Source organism: Anser anser (genome assembly GCF_964211835.1).
Source record: "Anser anser genome assembly, chromosome: 13".
NCBI lineage: Eukaryota > Metazoa > Chordata > Aves > Anseriformes > Anatidae > Anser > Anser anser.
Window position 1 is genome coordinate 20,584,405 of NC_139734.1, and position 22,734 is coordinate 20,607,138.

The following is a 22,734-nucleotide window of genomic DNA, read 5'->3' on the forward strand; positions in this document are numbered from 1 at the left end:
GATAAGTTTACAAAACTACAGAGGAAAAAAAATGATTTAGAAGTATGCAGACTAAATTTAAAAAGGAAATAGTTTTTGAAAAAGTTTGCAGGACATGGGAAATGGAAAGAAAAAATGTTTTCATTCGGTTTCCTGTTTAGATGTATGGATAGATTTGACTTCAAATAGATGAGCCACACAGAAGTTTAGTTTATAAGGTCAGACGGTAACAGTTTCTGTTTAATCCTTGATTTACATTAACTTACAGGAAAATTAATGATTTTAAACAGGCATCAAAGTGAGGCTGGTTTTTGCATTTTGCTAACTTTGTTTGAGGAACAATTGTTTCCTTTATCTGTCTTCTACAAAGTTAGCGATTGTGTTTAAATTAAACTACTCATTTAGCCTTCAGGCACAGCATATTATGAGTTGCCTTTAAATGAACATTAGCCCCTTAAGAGTGCAAACTCTTTGACAGCTCTTTTAGATTCTTGCGCTTACCTGAGCAATCACAAAACCACTCTTCGCAACTGCACACATTATAATTTACACATTAAAACAGCAGGTTTTCACCTTAGGTCTGTTACCAAGAATAATCTTTCCAAATCTTTTTGTAAGAATATAATTATAAATGTGTAATTAACATCAAAAGAAAGGTCCTTAAGAAAACTGTAAGAGTAATATTGCCTATTTTAATGCCTCGACCAGATGGTTGTTTAAAGAAAGTGATTTAAAGAAAATAAAAAGTCACATTTTCAGTCTGGAATGATGTGTCAAGTGGAAAATTTGAGATATAAAAGTGAGGGTTTTACGGGTCTGTCTAACCACCCTAAGTGCTCTCAGTTCTTTTATTTTGCTGCTGGACAGACAAAGGAGCTGTAAACATCATTACTGATACGCATCAGTACAAAAACATGGAGATACCATGTGCAAAAACAACTATTTGTTGCATTTTTTTCCTGTGAACTGATCCCATCCAGTGACCGATTTTCCCCAAGGATGAATAATATGCTCATTTTTGTCTTTTGTTACGACTTAAATTTGTACAGTCTAATCCTGGAGTCTCTTCCTTTAAAAATACAGGTGCTTCCCTTTTACTAATTAAACGTGAGTTCTGTGTAATTGTTGACATTCTCAAATCGGTGTAATCGCCTTGGAATAAATGGCTGACAGAATTTCCAACTTAGCTTTATTCCAGAAAACACTAAGGTATTTTTTAAAGCTGTAGAAAAATTAGCTAAGAAGTCTCCACTATGTGAAAATGAACCAGCTGCATTATCGGACACCCAGGCTGTAGTACTCTAAAGTAGTTGTATTTCTAGTAGTATTCTCTGCTTGAGAATAATTAACTCATGACAATTACCAAATATCACATAACAGACTGTCAAATTTGACAACACACTCAGCTGCTTAACTTAATTCCACGATGATGGTCACCTGGACTGCTATCGTCCACATGGTTTAAACCATGTGTCCCACTATTACCGATTTCTATTATTTTAGATATATGTTTCTTCCCTTGAAATTTAAGAGTTTTAGGAGTTAGGTTTTTGGGTTTTTGTGTTTGTTTGTTTGTTTGTTTTAGTAAGTTTCAGAAGATAAGCAATAGCTATCTTTCCTCTGTGTTACTAGAAAAAGTAGTATCAGCAACTTTCAGAATCAGAACAGAGCCTGGAACAATCAGAACAGAGCCTGGAACACCAGAAACTTAATTGCCACTTATTCTCTTACAGACACCAAAGTAACACAGGTTTTTAGTTAGCATTTTCTGACATTATGACCTCACAAAACTAAGCTGGAAAGCATTGTTGCTAGTTAAGAGGTGTTTGGATCATCTTTTAAAGCCTGTGTTGCAGAGACTTGCAAACAGACAAATAACTATGAACAGAAAAATTCACTCTGCGCTGCAACTTAGATCATGAGGGGACAACTTCAATTCCCATCAACGATACAGAAAAACAAATCCATCCCCTTAGTGCAAAACTCAACAGCCGCAAGATTTTTTCCCCTAATTAGTCTTTTTAACTGATGATTTCATAATAAAATAAATGGATATTTTAGTTAAAGCAATGTAATTAGTTCACAGGTCAATTAATTTTTTTTCCTTAATTTTAAGAATAGCTTTTAATGAAATATATATACATAAATATATATATATACTTCTAAAGGAATCCAGATAAGGTAGCATGAAAATCTGTTCTGTTAGTGTCCCAGTCTAAGCACCAGGAAGTTTCCAACCTGAGGAAGTAACTTCTGCTTCCGATAAACAGTTAAAAAGTAAGAAGAGAATGATCTCAGGCTGCTGACAGCACACAGTTGCATTGCCATTAAGCAGAATAAAATCTTTCTACAAAGACAGACTTGTAGAATTAATTGATGTATGGGAGAAAAAAGAAGATTCAATACATTTAGACTATAATTTAAAAAGAAAAAACAACTAATAGAGTGTCTTGCTCTAATAAAAGATTAGTATGGATGTGAGCACTCATGGACTGAAATGGAGTAAACGATGATACAGAGAGGAGCTACCTTGAAGATTCAGCAATAAATTGATTTGGCTCTAACTCAATCTAATACTATCATAAACAATCCAAATGGAAAGCAGAAAACTTAAAAAAAAAACCAAAACTCACAGAAGAGACGTCACTGACAGGAAAATGGAAATATTAGAGAAGCTTTCAAAGAGATGTGAATGAATAAAAACCTTTAAATGGATTCAATTTTATTTTCAAAAAAGCAAAATTAATGAAAATGTAGCTCTCCAAGAGAGAGGCAACATCTGTAATGGTAATAAGCTGAGGGACGTTTAAGAGATTGCAAATTAGGCAGATGTGATATAGCAAGGAAAACATCCAACTTTGTGCTGGGCTGCGTGCCTGAAAGCATCATGTCAGAAAAGGAAGAAATTGCCCTAACTCATCTGCTCCTGTATGGTTATACCTGGAACTGCATGTGTATTTCTAAACAACCTAATTACAAGAAAGATTACCAAGCTAGAGAGAATTGAAAACGCAGCCATCAAAATGATTAAGTCATAAGAAAGAGGTGATTTAAAATGACAGATTAAGAATTACATTTCTGTATTCTATCTATGTGGTAAATAGGAGACAAGAAAAGAACGTTCAAAATAGAAGAATAAAACTTAGCAGTTTTGGAATATATCAGCAAAAATGCACAACTTTCCTTTTTGCACTGGTCCAGTGGCACTTTGAAGATCAACTTACTTCTTTTAAATCAGAAATGGTATAAAGGCAGAGGACGTCCCAGATCCCCACAGGTCTCTTCTAGGGCTGAGCTGGGCAAGTGAAATGAAGAGGCTACGATTTCACTGCCCTGACCACACAGCTTTGAAAAAACAGCCTTTGGGGAGATTTCACCACTCCGTACTTGTGGCCAGTATTTCAGAGTACCTGAAGAGGTATTTTAGCTTTAAAACTTGTGTGGTCTGGATTTTTGCACAGGACACACTATTTTATAACGACGTTATGACAAATTTGGTTTCCCTTCTCAGAACGTTCTGAGAAGAGCAATGCTAGAACACTTGCCGATTTCTCCTTCAGTATTGCTCACTGCTGCTTCCTAGCTTTGATTGTACAGCTTTTCCTAAAGCAAATATTAACAACAGAATAAATTTCTTAGCTAAGTGAAAAGGTTATTTTCCAGTGATACTTAAAAGAGCACAGTCATTCTAAAGCATTACTTTACCGTGACTAACTGACATTAGAAGAAGTGTAAAGTACACAACTTGATTCTTTTTCAAATACATCAGAAGCCATTTATTTTCAAATCACATGAAATCTGTCTAGGATGAAATTCTGCTTAGGTTGCACTGTTGTAATCTCAAGGGAAAAAGTACAAGAACATTTTTTCAGTAATTCATTGTAAGCCCATTTTTTTTTCATAAAATCTCAAAGTTTGGTGCTTGGTAAGCATGTTCTCATCGTGTTTATTTACCCATTGATTTTTATTGTCATTGGACAGAGACGTTTTCTAGGAAAAACAAAGAAGAAAAATTATGAAGCCTTGAGAATTTTTCCTAGTTTCATTTCTTAGCACACGCTTTCCTAAATAAGTGGAGAGGACTTCATTTTTGTTATTATATTACTTCCCTACAGCATGCTCATTTTTAACTTTGTAACAGCGATACGTGCTTTCCAACAGTGTACGAATCATACCTTTTCAATTAGTCAATAGTGTTCAATTAGAGTTTGATTGTGATCACGCACTTTGAAAACAGAGCTCTTCCATCGTATCCCAAATGCTGCTATCTCTTAATCCCCACTAAAGCACAGCTCTCTACGGTTTGACAGAAATGTTATCACTTACTTGAACAGGACTGACCCCATACAATGCTGTAACCCTCAAAGCTCCTGGGAGTAAGACACAGAAATTCTTTTTACAGGTCTGTGCACCAAGTAAGAACTCCAAGATTATCCTTGTGTGCGTTTCTTAATGGAATTAAACTTTGGACCATCATAAATTATTCAAGTAGACCTAACTGCAGTACATGCATACTGCCTTATAAATTGATGCTGAGATTGAATCAGTTAAACATATTAGACCTCCGTTTCTGAAAGTCTTTGGGAGAGAGAAGCACTTGTGCCTGCACTCTTTGTTATGAGCGTTATCCACATACTATATAAATATCAGAAAAGGAAAGACAAGGGCATCTGAGAATGACATAAAACAAGCAAAATGAAACTGGACATCAATTCAACCTCTACAGCCAAATAACACACAATGGATGACTGATGGGCACATTCAAGTCCAAACAATTTTGCCATATATTTTTAAGATTTGCATTTTTAGTAGATATTTTGACCTATCATATTGTACAGGAGCCTAAAATTTCCATTAATTATCAGGATTCAACGTTACCGAGAGCTTCATAAAGAAGCGATCCTCTTATACAGTTTCCAAACTTTGTCCAAGACATTGGACAAAATCAAAAATGAGAGAATCAACACAAAGCTGTTCAGAAAAAAAAATGCAATGGCCTTTTCTCTTTTCTATATTTGAATTTTATTTATATATATAAGATAAAGATTATATATATATATTTACATTTATATTTTCCACCAATATCACCTGCTGTGTTTTGGGGTTATTTTTTTCTGGACTTTTTCAATCTCCTGATTTAAAATAGCTCTTGATCTACAACAACATTTTTGTTTTTAGAAAAATGTCTAGAAAGAAATGGAATTCAGTACTACACTGTTATCTATACAGACATTTTAATCAGAATTTTAGTATCTGAAGTTTTAAAAGATGGAGTTTTAAATGCAGACATAATTACAGGAAACATTAATCTAGTGGAACAGGTCAACATAATTAAATAATGCTATAATAAACCAATTAACTAACATTATTCAACAGTGTCCAAATGTAAGACATTTGATGATGTAAAGAAAATAATTTGCCTTCAGCTAATCCCCCCAGATTCTACCATGTAAGGGAGATATTGTGAAATACAGGAGGCCCAGAAGGACGCAACAGAGGCTGCAAAAGAAGAGTGACAATTACGACAAAGGCCCACCTACCAAAATCAAAAATTTAAACAATGGTTCAACTTTGGCATTGCACCACCTGATGAAACTGTTCCTCAAACTCATGAACTCCTTCCAAGTGCACTTCTGATCCCTGACTAGGGTGACATTTCTCTTCAGCAAGTTTTTTCTTAGAAGAGGGAGATATCGTTGTTGGATACCAGAAACCTTACCGAACCTCAGAAATCTCTCTCACTGTTGTTTGCAGTCACTACAACCCTTCCAAAAAATTCTTGGTCCGTAAGTCTCAATACTACAGAAGCCCCATAGAGAGAGATTTTGTTTACTTGTTGCCATTAAAAAATATTGCAATTACAGCAACTGTAAATTCGTTCTGTCATCTGTTATCATGGTTTACACAACAGCCAACGCTTTCAGATAGTAAGCTCTAACACTGATAACAAAACATCACTCCAACCGCCGCGCACAGAACACAGGCGCGCAGGAACACAGCTGACCAGAGGCTGCAGCTCAGTACTTGCGCCAAAAATCGAAAGACACAGCATGCCTGAGCTGTGCAGAATTTAGGAAAGTGACCTATTTTAAACTGGAACTACACTAGGAGTGAAGATTAAAGTCGTGTAGCTAAAACCAAAGTTATTTCCAACAAAAACCCTGCATAATACATGGCTAAAATTCAGTTTTCCACATTAGCCTTTCTACCCAGCGCCTATGCTGACTGATCAGTATTCCACAACTATTTGCCTCAAAATACCTCCCCCAAGAAAGCTCCTGCTCTTTCTTTTACCTGGCTCTTGCCAGAAAGAGCACCAGCACCTTCTTGCTACCCCAAAAAACTCTCTCACAGGAGCTGATGGAGAGAGAGACAATTTGGCTCTGCCCCTGCACCAGGACCAGGGACCTGTGCAGAAGGTGATGCAGGTGACAAATTCAAAGAGTTCCTGACCCAAAACAGAGATCTGGAACTTCTGGTCTCATTGCAAGGATCCAACCTGGGCGGTGAGGGTAGTGCGCAGAGAACATTTCAGAAACTGGAAATGCTAGATGAATTTTGAGTACCTAAGGAGCACCACAGTTGTTGAAAAAAAAATATTTTTAGTGTAACTTAGAAAATAAATATGTATTTATCTCATTTCCAAATTATACACTTTTCCTTTTGTGTGTTTACAGACAAGATATAGAAAAGCTGTGTTTGAATCTGGAAAGTGGAAGGGCGCACAAGAAATTTCTCTGCTGTGATGAACCATAATTTCATTTCCTGCATTAATTACCGCTACTGACCATCCCTAGCATACAGCAGGGAAGTCTGAGGTGTATCAAATGTTCTGCCTTCCTTCCCTACCCTGCCTTCCACAGTGCTACTGAGCCTTCCTAGCACAATGTGGATAAGAACATTTTTAATGAATATGTTTAGTTCAGAAACGGATCGAAGTACCATGAAAAACAAAACATTTTTAAAACAGTTTAGCAAAACGTCAATCATAAGTACGTAGATTTTCATCTGTTTTGAGCAGTGTTTCAGGACATGATTCTACAAATTCATGCTGACATTTGTTATTTACCATGGCTTTCCTTGTTTAAATGAAAGCTCTTTATGAAGGGGTAACATCATTTTGTGCTTTATCATTTTAGACAGTTGATCAAGGTAGAGGGAGTAGTTATTTTGCTTAGCTTAATTGCCTCTTTTTAAAAAGGATTTTAAAAAGAATTTTAAGTCAATGGCACTTTCAAGGTCTAAGTATGACTTTCCCACACATTTGAATTCCATGCAAAAATCTCTTGCTCTCTTCTGTCATCCTCTTCCCATCACGTCGGTTTTGCTTCTTTAAGACGACACGGACACACAGGCTGAGCTAGCGCTACCTGCACTTCTGCTGACATCAGTTCAATCGCTCCTGTCTGCAACTTCAGCAACCAACTGGCCGAAGCCATTTGCTGGGTCCAGGCCTGCATAACCTGTCCTTTCGAAGACCAGCGCCTTAGGCATGTGCTATTTATGCCCCAGTACCTCCAAGTGCCCAGTCTACGTAGCTAATCCGCAGCTGCCACAAACTTGCTGAGGCAGCCACGCCACGGACTTGGCTCTAACTGCCCTAAAAAGTAAGGGTAACTCTAAAAGCCTGGGGTAACAATACAGCAAAGGTAACTTAAAATGCAAATACTTGTTTTCAGCAGTTTAAGGTACCTCTGGAATTTGAAATATTAAACTAAGCATTTACACAGGCTTTCGCTTGGACGCTTGCTCATTTTAAGCAGAAGGAAACAAGTGAATTAGTTGCATTAATTATTTTAACTCAGCCAAATCGCATGGCACTTGTATTTGGTAATAGCCATGTTTATCTACGAGTCCCTAAAATATACACATCAACATATATCGCTTTTGTTCAACGATTCATTAGAAAAACAATAAATAACATGCTTAAATTTTGGATTTCGTCCCTTCCTCAACTCTCATAGACACGGCAGCCAAAAACCTGAATAAGTCAGGGTGCCTTTGAAGATATTTAATTAAAATCTAATCCCACATTCTTAAAGGCTCACATAAATTAAGCTGTCATTCCGGAGATTTATGCATTCACATTTGCATATTGCACACAATTCATCAATTACTCATGTTTGAAGGCGATGCCTTTCGCGGGCGCGGGGCTGCCAGCAGCGCCCCGCCGGTAGCTGGGAGGAGGCCGCGTCCATATGGCCGGGCCCCCCTCACGCCGCCCCGGGCGCGCCTGCGAGCAGCCGGCTCTCGCAGGGCGCCTTCCTTCCAGCGCAGCGCGCCAGCTCAAGGCGGACGCCTTGGTCAGCCTTCAAGCCAGCAGCTCAGAGGGCCAACGGCCTCCGCAGCACGGAGGGAAGTTTCGCAGAGACGCCAGAAAGTCACCAGTTCCGCGGGGGAAGCCGAGCCCCTCTCCTGGGTTTCCTCAGAAAGCAGCACGGTCAGAACTAGGACGTTTCCCCAGTATTTTTGACAGCTTTTTAATATACTCTTAGTTAAGCCTGGCTCGCACGCATGTCCTAAACACTGTGTTTTAAAGGCACCATTACTGCTTCCACGTAAGTAAGAATGTATTTATAACAGCCTTATATCTACCAGCAGCGTCCACCCGCACCGCCACCAGCACTGGAGCCCAGCTGGCACACCAAAGTGCCCCGCCATGCGCCTGGCACTGCCCGGCCTCTCCGAATTGCACTCCCTCGCCCCTGCAGCTGCTTTCTTATGGCTGCCTATACATCGCAGCCCACGATCAGCTCCCTTCTTCATATATCTGCAGTCACACAAAAACGGGACGATCAGAGCCCTAATAGAATTCTCCTCTGAGAAGCCACAAGAAGACAACCTGCATGCAAGTCAACGTCTCAGAAACTATAATAAAACAAACCAACAAACAAACAAAAAAACCATTAAACCCACTACTGACTTATATATCCTGCTTCTAAATCAGTTTTATACTTTTTTTTTTTTTGGGGGGGGGGGGGGGGGGGTGTGCTTAATCCACGACCATTGAGCATCCAAAACTGCCAACACAAGGTAGCTTATGACCTGGAAAACAATCTCTGAAACATATTCATGCAAGGCTTTTCAAGCAACTGGTTAAATATACACGTTTTTAATTAGGTTAATTTTCTTTACGGTTTGTCATAATGGTGGGTGAAGTTTGAATAAAACCTCCATTCTGCACTTATTCTGTTCAGCCACGGTTTTGGATCGCCGTGCTCTCTGTAATCAACGTCTTTGCACCAAGCCCCCCTGCCAGCCACGTGCTGCCAGCTCCCTGCACACCCCACACACCGGCAGCAGCTTCAGGTATGAGCAACAGCAAAACCTAACACCCCTCCTCTGGCTGTGTTTTTTGTTTGGTTTTTGTTAACTTGCAGATTACAAATGCACCACGGGACAAAACTGACAAGAGAAGGCGGCATTTTGTAAGGCTCTCAACGCAGCTCCGGCAACTGAGCGCTGACCTGCAATATATCTGCTAGCCCAGCCTGAGACCTTTTAGAGCAAACACTCATAATTGCAGCAAGTAAAATGCATGAAACCACTCCACTTCATTAACTGCAGCCTCAACCGGGTCTTAAATTCAAATCTCAAAAGGTGAAAGGCTAATGCAATAACCACTTGTTACCCTGTCTTGTTACCAAGACACAGCTCACATCTTACAGTCATGCTATATGTTATTAAAACCGGTCTATTATTTACATTCTTCCACCAAATGTTTTATACAATTGCTTTAAACAATTTGTTTCCATCTAGCTATCAGCTGCTATATAGCAATTATAGCAATTGCAGAACATATAAATGCGTAACAATAAGTTGTGAATAGTTGATGTAAAATGAGTTAATGGAGCACAGGATAAATACCGCAGCTGATGGTAATGCAGGATCCTCGATGCCTCCCTTTCTGACCACTGAGAAGCGACCCGGCTGTAGCACCGCTCTGAACCCCTGTGCTGAGCAGGTAAAGGCATGGAGGCGACCATGGGGAGTGATGCTGTCCACTCATGAACTTGCCTTCAGTAACACAACACGTCACCGTACTTCCAGCATCCTTCACAAGCATTAAATTCACTGGTACAATGCAAAGAAAATTTCATCTACCTTATGTTTTGAGCTATTTCTCAAAATGCAAAGAAAGTAACCTCGCCACAACCGATTGGGAGAAGTTCACACTTTTCAACAGCCTTGAGTTAACTTTCTCTCTCTACTCTACTCTCTTTTAACTTGCATTTTAGTGAAGCTGTTGGGTGGGAACGAAAAGTAGTTGTTTCAACATCAGTCATCAACTCCAATTCAAAATTATGAAGATAACATCTCAGCAAAGTAAAAAAAATACATATTTGTATGGTACAATGCAAGAGAAAAGTCTGGAAAAAAAATACGAGATGTTATACACACTACAACAAACGGTTTTAAAGCAACTAGTTGAGCTCCACACACGACCAAGAATCTCCCTCTCGTGCCATAACCGGGGGGCGAGGAGCACCTTCGCCACGCGACCTCCTCCCATCCACTCCTCGGGTGCGTTCAGCGCCCCACACCGCGCATCGTCGCCAGCCCACCCATTTCAGTGCGTTATGTCACTGCGCCGTTGATTGACTGACACTTTTTCTTTAGCAGTGTTTTATAAACAGAATATATAATAATGGCGTTTCACGCGGGGCGGGGCATTTATCCGTGCTTGTTACGTGATGGCTTGTCACAACACATGAGCAGCGCAGTCGCTCACACTGTACGCGACGACATCCTCCCCTACCCCTCGAGAAAGCTTCAGTTCCCATGTGATATTCATATACCGCTCCGTGGCTTACATAACAGCTGCACTTGGCGGAAAAACTGAAGAATGCGGAATGGAAAAATATTTTTTTTTTTTAACAAATTGACATTATTTATTTGTAAAACTAGGGAAATCTAATTCTATATACACGGAAGAAGACAAAATATATTCTAAATTGCATCCGTAAGGTGATCAATATACAGAGGCTACAAACACACGAGGCAAAAACAGCATTAAAAGCTACGTGACTTTATGCGTTAATTGAATTAATAATATTGACAGTCCTGAAAACCTCCCTATCTTGCTGTTGTTCAGTTTATTGCAAAAAAATCTCATGAACATCTGTCCTGCAGTAGCTACTAACTAATTAGTTTATTTTAATTAAAGTTTGATATAGTTTATAAAGTTGGCATCCCCTGGCTTTTGTGTGTGTGCACATGGTAAGCTGGCTGACAGTTCCATTCATCGTGCACAAACTACCAAAATTCTGTAAATCGTGCACGCAGCTGAACAGGAAAGAGCTGAAAAAGCCTCAAGTTCTCAAGAGTTCTCAAAGGAGGGTAAAGATGAAACCAGGAGGAGCGTCACAGCCCCACCAGCATTACACCGTGTTACAGCCTGCCCCGGAATTTCACTTCCACTGGCAGTACCAGCAGGAAACCCTCACAATGTTCATGTCTTCCCTTCTTCCTAGCCACAAATAATGACTTTGTGGGAATTCACTGTCTTTCCTAACTCTAATGAACATAACCCGTGCTTTTGCTTGCCATTCGGAGTTGCTAAATAGCAGGCAGTTTTATCTGATGTTTTAAAAATAGCATCACTCGGACTATCTTAACAATACCTGTTTGTCTTAAATTCTTTTAAGAAGCTGCAGTATGAGCAAATGCCACTGATATTTCTCATTCATCAAATATGTCCATGTGTTGCAGGCCTTTGGGAATTGATTTTTCTTCACATGAAGTTAGGGAGTGTAAAAGAGGGGGGAGAAAGCCATTTACGCAGTCATTAGATTGGAAGGTGACACCAACAAACATCTGGCTTCAAACCAGAAAATAAAAACTGTTCTAAATTAATAGCTTTCCATACTTTAATGCATCTTGCTTTTTACTATATGAACATTAAGCTGAAGTTTTTAAAATTTAAACAATGTTAAACCACACCTACATATTCCTTCTGATAGCTCTAACAGACAGATGGTTCAAGCCATAACTTCTGAGCAGAAGACAGCTCCTCTGGTTCCTAAAGTACCTCATCTTGGAGCTTCTGTCATGAAAATCCTTGCTGTTTTTCACGTTCAGTATTTCTCTCAGGAAAAAAAAAATAAATATGCTACTAATGGTCAACCCCTCGGGCATCCTTCAAAGTAACCCTCCAAACTAAGATGTCCAAACTTGTCACTAAATGGAGTTTCTTTTATAGCAACACTGATTATTTGTAGAAAGCACCGTGTTGTTCTACCCGTATAAGCCTAACAAGAAAGGTACATTTGTACGTATTTCAGTTTTCTCTACATTCAAACAAATTACTTTTTACATTTTAATTTTCGTTTTTCAATTAAAGACTAAAGCCAAAGCCAGCTATAGATTTCCACTGAGAATTTGAGTTGGCTGGCTGCCAGTTCAAGCCATCAGTATTCCTTTCTGCTGAAGAAAAACCCTATGCAGTAATCTTTAGAACAATGTCTACTTTTGTAATGTTTAATGCACGCAACGGATATAACATACAAAGTAATCAGAAGACGCAGTAGAACTTCACACTCACGGCTATCCATTTATTTTACATATTCCTTTAGCTGAGAAAACTAAAGAAATTAATCTTTATCATCCTCCAAGAATTACTGACTATCTGCTCTCTATAATTAAGTGAAACTAAGTGCAACAGGAAGCTACTGCTCAGGAGGGATTTTAGATATCAAATTCCCTTTCTCCCTTAAAGAAAGGTTAAGCTTTCAGGATTGTTCACACATGCATGCTAAAACTGAACTCCCACCATTTCTCTGCATTGTTAGTAGTAGAAACTTAGTAGTAGAAATGGCCAAACACCAAAAAATATTGCTTCTGTCATATGTAGTAGGCTTTATCTTTTACCCAAATTATTCAAGAAAGAGTGAAATCAGTGAACTAGACACTGAAGGCAAGCAGGGCACCAAATGCTTATAAAAGACAATGTCCAAATAAGAATATGCATTTTTCACTGAACCTGACTACACGGATGCCATACAGTTGCAATAGCTCTTTTCTCCTTTCTAATTATTCCACTTTCTGCCCCATGTAAGTCCGATGTCTATGTGCTGCACTAAAAAACATCAGAGCTTTCTTGGTAAGGGGTATTGTAATCAGGACAAAATAGAGCCTGCAGTGAAAAGCAGGGTTATTAAGAGAAAACTAAAAAAAAGCCCGAGGTAGTTACTATTACAGCATGTGTGTCTGTACATACATACATAAAATATAAGACCAGGTAGCAAAATCATTCTTAAATCTCTGTACCCATGTTTTAAATGAAAGTTCAAAGAGCCATGGAAGTGAGCATTCTGCTCATATATATCATATATGCTCATATCCATATCATATATGTATCATCATATGCTCATATCCATACCCTGAAGACATCTGGAAGCAGAGAACTGTTTGGACTCTACTTCAGCTTCCCTAATTTCCTCGTTTTGCAGACATGCAAAGTTCCTGATATCAGAACACAGGTAGGAGTGGTTTTGTGCGCACGCTTTTGTTTCAGCTGTTTTCTGTTTTGCTGTTTCAGAAGTGAATTTTTAAGAGAAATTCGTGAAGCTGCAGCTGAAGATATTACAGGCATGTGCAGCTCTCATACTTAGTAAATGCAGTACCAAGGAATGAACAGAAAAACTACTGGTTTGTATCTGTGGCCTACAGGCCTCAGTTTCTTTGCTTTTCTATTAACAGCTCAGCCTTCTCCATACTGTGAGAGCACGGAAAACTGTAACTGCCAATTAAGTGAATATTTGCATATTCCTTACCCCATGAAATACCCCTACTCTGCACGTGCAAGGACACAGCCGTAGCATGGTGAGGCCATGTTAAAAATACTAGCATGAACTCACACTCTCTGCTTAACTTCCAGCTTCGGGACTTACTGTATTTAGGGCGATAACCACATGCTAGATTACCATTTAATTATGATGAAAAAGTAAATTTACTCAGAAATCTAAGTTAGTTTGAAATGAAGGAAGTTTACAAATAAATAAGGCTGCTTTTCTTGCAGCTCACTGACCACATACCTGACACAACCATATTTACTTGAACTTCAGCAATCTTCCTTCCCTTCCCTTCATGTTTATGCAGACACACACACACACGTGTATGCAGAAGGAAATAATGGCCCCCACCTTTTCAGTGCTTCTTCCAGAAGCACTTAAGTACCTCTTACAATCATTTAAGCGCATCTGAAGTAATACTTTTCCAAATGGGGCACTGCGGTCATTAGGCATGTCAGCGTAACCTGAGTGCTTCCTGCTACCTGAACAACGCTACTTGACACTGGGGCTTTTCGTAACGGCACGGTCTTGTTATTGCCTTCCGTATGTCAGAGCTTCCCCCCTTACCAGACAGTGACAGCACCGAGTCATTAGTTACACTGCAGCACGCTATAGCTAACACCGTGTCTCCAACGTTTTCAGTTTAAGTGCACACCTACATCGTAAAATACGTGGTATGTGCATCTGCATACTTTTTCTGAAAATGCTGAAGGGCTCACAGGGAACAACAACAACAGAAGGCCAGGAATGGATCAGATCACAATCAATACTTGCTGATTTGACTACAGCTTCCGTGTTAGGCTTAGTTTGTCCTGTAGCATCTGAAAATGCATTAGCATAGAGTATTTGATTTTTCTCTCCTTCAGATTCATTTTTATCTCCCATTTTAGATATTAAATTTTTCAATCATCTTCCTTTGATGTCTGCTTAGTTTAATTTAAAAGCAATACAAACATGTCTGATTTACAAGATTTTTATTACCACAGTATCTTATCACCTCATTACAGCAATTTGTAAAGGCTTTTGTCCAAGTGGATACCAGAGCAGATTATATTTTCACCTTCACATTCTTTTTTTTTTTTTTCTTCTTCTTTCTTTCTTTCACAATATGTTTGTGAGCTGTAGTACCTTGTCTTCGGTTACTGTGGGAAGGTTTTGGCAAAGATGCAAGTTTTGCAACACTATAAAAACCGTCAGGCTTGGGCTCAGACTCTCCTTGGCTGTTGACCAAAAATGTTTTTATCTCCAGCTCTCACGAACTTCCTTTGGAGCACATTGAGCAGCATTGTTCACGAGGATTACAGCTGTTTTGGTTGGTTATGAATGAAGAAGGGCCCTGCCTGGGCCCTAAGACCTCAGATGGTTTGCACTGAACTGGGTTGAGAAGCAAACTGGGAACCGCATGTACATGAACACACATGTATGCCCATAATCAACTGGTGATATTTGTTTTTTCCTTCAAATTCTGGTGGCTGATCAAATCTGCCATAAAGGACATATAAAAGTGGACGTCTGCTGCAAATCTGATGGCTGATGTAAGCAGTACCTGGTTCACTAGCCGAAAAATCTCTCATCACTGTCAGGCAAGGAGGTCCAGTTATTCCACACTCAAGCATGATGCAGATGAACTCTGAAATATGTGGAGAAGAAGCCTAGCCAAACTACTGGTGATTACTGCCACCCTATGTTTTTAATGCTATCCAGGAATCAGCAGGTCTTTAACTTAGATTCTTTATTCTAAAGCAAAACAGACGACTTACCTAGCATTAAAACAACATGAATTTATCACAGCAAATGCATGGCCACAGACTAAAAGAAAGGTTCTCCATATTCCTTCTCAGGGATGAAATAATGAACAAAAAATTTCTTGTTGTAAACTTGCTAAGGACCCAGGACATTATTTGTATCTAAAAACCCACCAAAACCACCAAGAACTGAAAAATGCAGGGCATGATGATGCTACAGGGTTGCAATTTTGTGCAGGATGACCAATGACCACTTAAAGGTTGCTGAGCCTCACTAGCTACTGTGCAAGGCCCCAGGGCATTCGGAGGCCTCTAGAAATGCCAAAAGTCACAGGCTTCCTTGACCCCCAGGATCCTGGCAAAAAAAGAGTATCAAAAACATGACCCAAAAAATTCATTGCTCAGAAGGATTCCTGTTGAATCTACCCATAAATACTTTTAAATTAAATTTATAAAAATAAAAATGAGAAATGTGGCATTGGTATAAGGTCAACAAGTTAACACCTTAAGGAAACTTCTGGTGACAATGCACACATACCACCAGATTTGTTTTCATACAATTTGCATTCTTCAGAGTAGTTTCAGGTCAACGGAACCTCAGCTTCTTTCCGGCTCTTCTGATGAATGGAGCTGTTTGAATAAAGCCAGTTTATCCAGACTCTGGTTAATTTTCTATTACTTTTTTCATCCAAATTAATAACATTCTTCTGAGAAATGAAGTAGGGATTTTTTTTTAATAGGTGAGGGAAAAACTATTTTCCAGTGTGAAAGAAACCAATGGTAAAAACATAGTATGTCAAGACAAATCTTGATCCTCCTCCCCCGCTTCATGGCATGATCTCCAAGAAAAATCATATAATACTTCTATGAATTTGTAATTTCATCCCAAAAAGCAAAGAATAAGATAAACATTTTCTGTTTGTTTTTCACTTTCACAGTAACACCATCCTTACTTGCTTCTAGATGGTCACATTTTGCTGACATTTACAAACATTTCATGTTGATCTTACATGGGTCACATCAATCATCTATACAGTTTCAATGACACTTTGTTAAATAAACTGTCATGAAAGATTTATAGAGAATTTGATAAAAGTAAAGAAGATGTAGTTTAGCTTTTAAAGATGCATTACCCCTTTTCTGAGGTGTAATATCAGGTCTAAAATACCATTAAGCTTTTCTGGCAGGAGATGAAGTGAGAAAATAAAATGTACTCTTTCATCAGCACTCACTTATTTGCATCTCTTGTGCTTCCACAAAATACTATGAGAACAGATCACCTGCAGCTTTCCTGGAGGAACAGGGAACCTCGGTCCCATTTTGGCTGTTATGTCGGTCTGTGCCAATGCAAAAGCTACTGATGTTAACTCATTATCTGAGCAAAGATGACCTCCAGATTACGAAAAAGAAAACTGTACTTCAGTCCAATGCCTCTTTGAAGGTAAACTGATAGTCTCAGGATAGAAATATGGACAATGGCAAAGTCATATAACTACATTTGGTACATTTTAATTCATTTACCATGACATAGTCAAGTACACACACAGCTGCCTCCATGTTTATGATAGTACCCTGTTGAGATTGTTTGAATGCTGTGCATAACCCCCAGCACTCTACAAACAAAAGTATTCATGTCACTATTTCCTATTATCTCTTTTAGGAAACCCGGTTTTAAAGACTTAAACAGTTTTTGAGTTTTCATTGGAGAAATAAAAATAACTCCTTTCTAATTAGTTACTGAGCATAAAAAGCAATGCAGGACTGTGCCACTGCCTTTGCAGAGATACCAAGAAATAGTTCTGCAATGCCCTTGTCTTCATCTCTGTCATGAGATGCCTGCAATTCCTGCACTGCACCGTAACACAGTTTGTGCATGCCAGGCACTTCATTTTACCCACCTTGGCCCACTGGAAGCTGCCATAAAGGGGAATTATTCAGCTCCTTATTTCAGTACCCTCTATTACTGACAGAGCAAAGCTGGCTGAGTCGCTGAAGCTGATGGGAAGCAGTTCCTGCTCCACTTCCTTAGGAACGAAAAAAACAGATTCTCATCTGAGCTACACAGTGAAGGATGTGGCAACCAGCCACAAGGAGAGCACAGCAAAGAACTTCATAAAAAATAAACAACAATGAATTTTAGATCAGCTACTAATCACAATCAAGTTCATTGTTCAAGTGGCAAAAACAGCACGGGGAGGTATTGTACGCCTATAGCAGAAGTTGTTTTGGCCCAGAAAGCTACAGCTACTGGGGAAGGATTTCAGTTCATTGTACAGTGCTGCACTCAAACACAACTTCGCTTTCACTTGCTATCACACACCATCAAGTAAGGTTTTGATGACCTTACAGCTCAACATTATTACATCTATCACCAACACCAAGCTTTGTTCACAGGCTGTCGGTGCAGTCAAGTAACTCGCTTTCATTAAACACCCTTCTTAGGTAAATCAACTGACGTCAAAACAAAACAGCCCACTAAACGGCGCCTATAGCATGACTGCTAAGATGCAGGTACATTTTCAGACTTTAATGTCTGGTATCGATTTGGTATCTGGGAGTGGCCAACAGTGGTTTCACAGCTGGGGTGGGCCTTGATCACATGTAGCTCACTCAGAAGAATCCAAGTTTGTACACATCAAAAAACTCAGTTCACCAATTTCCACCGTTGACTGATCTAGTTACAAAATAAATGATTTATTACATCTTTCAGCTATCTGCAAAGCCAGCTATGTCTGCTACTCTGCAGCAGTTTGGCTTGCTACAAAACACAAGCAAGGAAGTGAACATCGAAAGGTTTTCTCCATTTTACCGTTTAGTCCTGAAAAACTTGAAGTGATGAATCAACACTCCCAGTGAAAAACTGCACGATAAAAACTCATCTCCCAAAGACCACTCATTTTTGTAACAAAGAGGACAGTAAGATACATATCAAAAAAAAAAAAAAAAAACCCTAAGTGTAATTAGAGTCAGGTGCCTAATGACCAGGGCCACCACACCTGTGTCAGATTTTTTGCCTCCTCCCTTTGCAAGAGCTTGTGTCACCTCCCTGTAGTTAGCCTACCTCAAAAGTCTCACACAAAATGTCAAAGAATAGTGGACAGATCTACTGCTTAGGCAAATAATTCAAGAAAAACAAGTATTATGTAGGCAATGAAAGATTGTACACAAGAAATAGCATTACAAAATCACGTTTGATTCAGTACAAATTATCTATGACCAGAGGAAAGCAGATGGAGGTGCAATGCTAGAAGGCACTCAATAACAAGCCCTAGCAAATCAATCTCTCACCAGCCTGTGAGAATCATTTCCATAAATATAACGCAGTTACTTGGAAGGTTTTCTTCTATACTGCTTTTCTCCTCCCTACAGTTTTGGTATAATTAGCATCCATATAAAATACTTCTGCATCCAGCTGGACTAGACGTAAACCATAAAATCATCAGTTACCATTATGACTTTACTGTCGGTGTTCCTGGGACCTTTCCCGTAGATATCTTTAACATCTGCCTCACAATAAGAAGACAAAATTGTATTCTTCTGCTAGCATCACAAGGCTGACCTCACTGTGACCAAACATCCTCTGCTGCTGTGTGTCCTCAGCCCGTTACGCCCTCCACCAGACCCCCCGTCACCCCCTGAAGCTGGGTGATGGACCCGACTCGCAGGCCGCGTGTCAGCTTCTTGCCATCACCGGCACGGTCCTCAGACGAACACTCTGATTTTCTCTCTGCAGTCGTTATGGGGACCAGCACCTTGATGTTTGGCTTCATTAATTACTTTTTAAAAAAGAAACAAGCAGAAGATGCTCCATGTGTGTTCAGAGCTTTATACAGAGAATGAGCTGTGAGGTGCCTGCTTACATCAATCACAGCTCACACCTCTGACGGGTACAAACCACCCAAACCAACTCTCTTTGTAAGGGGAACGCTAGCGATCTGACTGCCCCATCATTTACTGAACTGATTTTACTCACAGTAACAGCTTATTCAGGGTGAATTTGAATCAGTGATTTAAAAAAAAAAATCCTAACCTGCAGCAATAATCACAGTAATAAGTCGCATCTCGACAACATTAATTTGTAGATATTACAGCTACTACATTATCAGTGGTGTTTCTAGGTATTGTGAACTCAAAAAAATGGCTAGGAGTTTAAAGGCAGCAATTTACTCAGTTATTCAACACATCTGTCAAATATATTACTGAGTGGTAAATGAATAAATATTGGATTTCAATTGTTATGACTAGAAATAAATGGCTAGCCATTTTCCAAGCAGCAGCATTGAGCTACACATTTTCAGTGTAGGCTTATTTAAAGAAAAAACAGAGTGATTAAAGTAATTCCTGTATTCTGAAAAAAAATCAGCTTGTGTTTGATAGATTAGATTGTTACAACAGAATTGCCTCCCTTTCACCACATCATGTGCTCTTCAGAAAACGAACAAAAAAAGAAAGTAAATAAAGAAAAAAGACCAGTGCTGTGAAACCATTCCTACTGAGTATCCCGAAGAGATCCTACCTGAATTATTCCAAACACCTGGCATCCAAAGACACATTCCATTTTGAAATGATCATTCCAAATGTTTACAAATATTGTGAAAATAAATGTTTAGATTGGGTATCTAACACAGTAAGCAATCGTTCGGATTAAATTCTATCCTGCGTAAGAATTTAATAATTTTTCTGTGAAAATTAGTTAAGCCAAACTTGTGCCTATTGAAGATTAATTAGAAAAATATTAGCTATCAAAGAAGAACTGATGGTTAAGAATATGAAAAGATAAGAAGAGAGCCCAGTGCTTTTGATTGTCCTGCCACCTTCCCATAAGTATTTTCTCATAGAAAAGCACTGAAATACATAGGCAGATAAAGAGAAATGAGTGTCTCCTGCATTGACAATGAGTTCATACTCTCTTGCTGGTGTTTCACTCAGATTTGCAACAGTTAAAAAAATCATCACAGGCTCTGAAAGAGGGAAAGCACTCGAATCACTCAAATTTTAAAGAAGCGCAGCAAAGTCACAATACAAGTGCAGGATCACCCTCAACTTCACCAGATGGAACTAAAACTTCTGTCTCCATTTTAGCAGACACCGTGGATACGCTTTAAACCATCCTCAAGTGAAGCGACTCTATTGGGAAGTACCGCTGCAAAGCGGCAGACAGTATGAGCTCAAAAAAGCAGCTGCCGCCTCCTCCTCATGATGGTAACGAAGATGATGAACAGTACGGGTACTCAGCTGGCTCTGGAGTCCTAGCTGCAAGCGGAGGGCAGCAGGGCGAGTCGAGGCTCTGCCTCTGAAACGAACTTCCCAGCCCGATGTGCGAGAGCTCTCCCGCACCCCCAGCGCGTGCACAGAAGGTGGCTGCGGTCACCCCTTCCGCAGGCAAACAGCAGCCAGCGGGGAATTCCGGCAACAGCGCGCATCTTTCAGCCCCAAAACATCATTTCGGTTTAGATCCATAAGTTAAATACTCTGCTGATGCGTTACTGCTATGCCCTTATGGTCAAGATGATCAGAGTGGTCTCTTAATTTGACATTTTAGATTTTCCCAGTCTTTATCAACGTGTGTTACAGACTGTTGAGGGAACTACATAACAGGATTAACTAATGGCAATAACCCTCTTTTGTCAGAGAGGATTACTGTCATTCAGCACTAGGGGAAACTGAAAACCAGGAGTTCCTTTTGTGGTATTCATTTAATATTCTACTCTGTAATCTGTTTGCAACAGTATTAGTGCAAAATGTCATGGGAAGATGTAAACACTCACCAGATTCCTTTTTGTACCTACAAACAAACCGAATGAAAAACAAAAAACAGTTTGTTTCCTGTCGCTCAAACTGTTCCAAGATCCTGATGCTCTATGTTATTTAACGTTTCAGCTGACTTTGGGGACATTGTAGACTGCTCTGATGAGGCATGTTCTGGTGTCAGCCAACAGTTTATCCCTGGCACGCTTGTCAATCAAAATAAAACTAACAGACGGCTTTCTTTGTTTCAAATGAGTTTCCCCTGGTCATTAAAATTCACTTTTTATTACAGAAACTACCATTTGGAGAGAGCAAATTGAAATGTTTACGGTTCCTACTGAATCACCTTCTACTGAAGTTGACCATTGCAAAAAGAATTTGGAGAATATCAGAAACATTTCACTGCCTGCCTGCTACCTATTACTGGTCTCACTATAACCTGTGGCCTACAGAATGGGCATTTCATACAAAAGCCCGTAACCGACATTTTAACAAAATGGCATGATTTGCTTTTAGTGTTTTCAGCAGCAACATATAAAAATCTAGACAATTAAAATTCTCATAGGACTGAGCAGCAGGAGTTGAGATTTATCTCTTCAGAATGCATAAAATACATGTTATTCCTCAAGTGTGTGCTTTTCAGAAAGTACTGGTTTTCTTTTTCTAGATATTGAGGAATTAATGTTCTCTTAGATTTGGAAGCTTTTGGCGAAAGCACACAACTCTACGGAAAATTAGATCTAGAATATGTATTCTGGGCAAAATTAAAAAAGCGTGCAAGTTTCCAGCACACACCAACTTCATTTCTGGGATATGTATCAAGAAGCTATCCAAATACATCCTGACAAAACATCACGATTTCCAACAAGCCTTTGTGAAACAGACTGCAACATGATGATTTGTAATGATGTACAAATCATGTAAAGGAAGCCACTATTTTATCTGAAGTTCCCACATGAGTAAAAGTAGAAGCTGCTGCACATACCAGATTTCCTTTTCCTTTTTAATAAAAGTATATTAAAAAACAACAACAACAACAAGAACCCCTAACAAACAAGGTTTCCAAATCATTATCTTTCTTCTCTACAGGGAAATTGTGCATATAGCCTCTAATTATGCCAATTATGAACACGTGGGATTTTAGTTATAATAAACACACTTTCCTTCCACTGACAGTGATTCAAATCCCATCCTACAGATTGATTTGCAGCCCTTAAAATCAGACCCTTTCTTTTGTTAACAAGCACCATCCCTTTGCAACTGCCACTGGAATAAGATGGCAAAATAAAAAAGAGTATCTCCTCTTTTTACATTTTCTACAGACTATACACGTTAAACACAGGATGTAATTAGTGTAAAAAAAATGAAATAGTCTAAGATACTGTCCTGGGCAGGGCAGCACAATATAAGCTAAAAATATTAACTATAATTGGAAGGAAAATAAGACAGGAAATAAATGTCCAAAACTT

General features: G+C 39.1%; 1 protein-coding gene and 1 long non-coding RNA gene across 9 annotated transcripts in view; both read right to left on the reverse strand.

Moving 5' to 3' along the window:
* The window catches only part of DACH2 (dachshund family transcription factor 2), a 289,478-nt gene that overhangs the window by 156,991 nt on the left and 109,753 nt on the right, over positions 1-22,734 (reverse strand). The window lies entirely within an intron of this gene.
* Positions 1,459-22,729, reverse strand: LOC310881158. Its single transcript, XR_014572145.1, has 2 exons — positions 18,327-22,729; positions 1,459-17,541 (listed from the first exon to the last, which is right to left on the reverse strand). It is a non-coding gene; the product is annotated as an uncharacterized lncRNA (long non-coding RNA).